General features: G+C 37.7%; 1 pseudogene; it reads left to right on the top strand.

Annotated features, from left to right (window-relative positions):
- The first annotated feature begins 1397 nt into the window (after nt 1-1397).
- On the top strand, nt 1398-2728 carry LOC134381630 (lysine-rich nucleolar protein 1-like; annotated as a pseudogene).
- Nucleotides 2729-3664: the final 936 nt, after the last annotated feature.

Genomic DNA, 3664 nt, shown 5'->3' with positions numbered 1-3664 from the left:
TCTGTCATTTGCAACAACATGGATGCATTAACTTAGATAATATGCTAAATGAAATAACCTAGAAACAGAATGAAAAACACTGCATGATTTCATTTATATGTGGATCCTAAAGAAGTTGAACTCATAGAAGTAGAAAGTAGAGTATTGGTCACCAGAGGCTGTAGAGTGGGCACAGGGAATGGAGAAAGGGAAGATGTTGGTCACAGGGTACAAAGTATCATTTAGACAGGAGAAATAAGTCTTAGTGATTGATCTATTCCATAGCATGGTTACTATATCTAACAATAATGTATGTTTCAAAATTTTAAAAATAGTAGGTTTTAAATGTTTTCACCTCCAATAAATAAGTATATGAGGAGATGGATGTGTTAATAAGCTTAATTTAATCATTCCATAATGTATACATATATCATATCACATGGTACCTGACAAATGTATAAAATTATTATTTGTCAAAAAAACTACAATGAAAAAAATTTTAAAATTGAAAAAAAACCCAAAATGCAGAAAACTTAAAAAGCTATCTATCACTTTTTCGGAAATTCATTGAGCTGTACTGTTATAATATGTTCACTTTTCTGTATATAAACTAAAAACTAGGGTTGAAAATATTCACCTTTTATTAGTCAGCTTCCACCATCATCTAATATGTTATGCCTGCTTTACCTGCAGTATGAGAGCCTTAAACCCATACACTCTTAATTAAGTTCTTCCTTTCTTTGTACTATTAGTGTCTTATATTATATTTTTATACATACTACAATTGCATGATGCATCACTGTTCATTTCGTTTTAGATATTCAGTTACCTTTCTGAGAAATTAAAATAAGAAAAAACATTTTTATGTATACTTTAATGTATTCTATATCCAGTGCTCTTTATTAATTTGGTAGATCCAAATTTCTCTCTTTATTAATTCTGAAGAACTACTTTTAGCATATCATATAGCACAGGCATGCTGATAACATGCTCTCTTAGTTTTGTTTCCCTAATTGTTATGCCACTTCAACTTTGAAAGTTTTTTTTTTTAATAAATATATAATTCTAGTTGGACAGTACTTTTTTTCCAGCATTTAAAAATTTCACTTTTCTTTCCTGCTTTCATAGTATCTAATGAGAAGTGTACTGCAACTCATATATGATTCCTGTATATTGTGCAACCTTTCATTTTGTCTGCTTTTAGTATTTTCTATTTGTCTTCCTTTTTTCTTTAGTGAAAATATTATGTACCTAGGTGTGTTTGTTGTTGTTTTGATTTGGTTTTTTGTTTTTTTATTCTGCATGGTGGTCTTTGAGCTTTCTGGATCTGAAATTTAATGCAACAGTTCGGTGGGGGGTGGAAACCCGGGATGGTAGAGCAGGCTCTAAAGTGACAGTGGGAAGTTTAGTCTACTGAAATGATCACCGAGACAAACAAAGTAGACCTGGGCTTTGGGCTCCCTAAGGAAAAAATGAAGAAGGAAGTCAAAGAACCAGAGACTCAATATTCAATTTTAAACAATTGTGATTATTTTGCTGATGATTCTCCTGTAAGAGCCACATCCGCCTCTAAGAATTTAGTCCAAGGGCAGGTACCTGAGATGCTTCTAATGAAGAAAAAGAATAAGAAAAAGAAGAGCCACAGAACTCTTTCTGAGGAGCATGTAGAATGTGAGACCACATTGCATGTCAGAGAGACAGAGAAGTCACCCAGCCCCAGGAAGCAAGTCCCTGGTCACTCAGAGTACCTCAGTGGGGGCATGAAAAAGAATAGGAAGTCCTTGTTACCTCCAGCCATGTGCCATGGCTCCGAGGTGAAGACTTCCTCAGACCCCAGACAGGGTGAGGAGGTGGCCAGAGCTGGCAAGAAGCTCAAAAAACACAAGGAGGAAAAAAAGGTAAAGGACACCACAGCCTCTTCAGTCTAGGACCCTTGGCTCCGAGAGGCCAGGGATGCTCTTTGCTTGCTCAGTGGTGAAGGAGGGTAAGGATCAGGCAGTCTTGGGGCAGAAAAGGAAGGAGGGGAACCCCAGGGAACACAGTGTAAAGAAGAAGAAGAAAAAAGAAATGTACCAGGAGGGAGACTCCCTCCCAGTCTCTTCCAAGCTCTGTAGGTCCATGGACAGCAGCCCTAGGAAAGGAAATAAAAAGAAGCCAGTCAAAGTGGAGGCTCCAGAATATATCCCAATTGGAGATGACCCAAAGAGCCCAATGAAGTAAAAAATGCAGTCCAAGAAAAAGATAGAGCAGGCAGTCACTGAGGATCCAGCTCTGGAAAGGAAGAAAAGAAGAGGAAAGAGAGTGGGGTAGCAGGAGACCCTTGGAAGGAGGAGCCAGACACAGACTTAAAGGTGGTTTTGGAAAAGGAAGGTAACATGGATGAGGTGCACATAGACGAGGCGGGGTGAAAGGCCTTGCAAGAACAGATCAATGATGAGTTAGGCAAAATGGAGGCTTCTGAAGGCAGGAAGTGGACAGGAACCCGGTTTGGCCAGTGGGACACTGCTGGTTTTGAAAATGAGGAACAGCAACTGAAATTTCTCAAACTTATGGGTGGCTTTAAAAATCTCTGCCTTTCATTCATCCACCCCCTTCACTGACTGGAAGCCCCAACATGGCCCTCAAGAAGAAAACAGCCAACACCCTGCAGCAGAACCTGCAGCAGGACTACGACCAGACCACGAGCTAGAAGCACAACCAAGGGGCCGGCCTCAGCTTCTCCACTGCCCCAGACAAAATCTTATATTGACAGGGACATTTCAAGTCAATGATGTTGGAAGATTAAACTCTAGTGTCCTGTCCTCACAACAGCCAAAATTGCTTTTATTGTTCAGTTTTGCAGATAATAGCCATCTGACAGTAGTCTTAAATCAAACAACTGTGAAGATTAAGGACAATTATCTTGATGGGCTTTGGAAAAGGAGCGGGGGGAGGTCATGTTTTAGGAGCCAAGAGAGTAAGAGTGCTGCTAAAACCTATTGACCGTGTTAAACATTCAATCCCTGTCTGAAGACATCGGCATTTGTAAATAATAGTAGCTAACATTTCATGTGTGTTTAGCATGTTCCAAGCACATACAAAAATGTTTTCTTTGCATTAATGTATTTAATCTTCATAATTATGAAATGGGTGCTATTATTATCCCTATCTTATAGATAAGGCAACTGAAGTTCAGGGATAAAACAATAAAATCACCTGAAGTTACCCAACCAAAAAATAATAATAATAATCTTGGGCCATTATTTCTGTAAACATACCTTCGAACCCATTCTCTCTCTTCTTCTGGGATTCCAGTTACACATATTTTAGTCCATTTGATAAAATCCTGCAACTCTTTATATTCTATTTTTTTTTCACTTCTTAAAAATATCTGCATTTCATTTTGGGTGATTGCTGTTAACTTTTTATGAAGTTTACCGATTCTTTTCTTGTCTGTGTGAACTTGACAAATGTGTCCTGTTGTGTTTTTCACTTGGTTCTCAGTTAAGATACTCATCTCTCTGTGGTAATTGTTTATCTTGTATGTTATCTACCTTTTCCATTACATACTTTAAAATGTCAATGAGAGTTACTTTGAATGTCTTTTTCTGCATTTGTGTCTCAGCTGAGTCTGTTTTTATTGATTATTTTGACTTTTGACAATGTGATTTTTTTCAATGCTCTTTTTATGTCTTAATTTTGTCTT

The sequence above is a fragment of the Cynocephalus volans genome, chromosome 7 (genome assembly GCF_027409185.1).
Source record: "Cynocephalus volans isolate mCynVol1 chromosome 7, mCynVol1.pri, whole genome shotgun sequence".
Classification (NCBI taxonomy): domain Eukaryota; kingdom Metazoa; phylum Chordata; class Mammalia; order Dermoptera; family Cynocephalidae; genus Cynocephalus; species Cynocephalus volans.
Note: the sequence above shows the minus strand (reverse complement) of the source record. Positions and strands in the feature narration are given on the sequence as shown.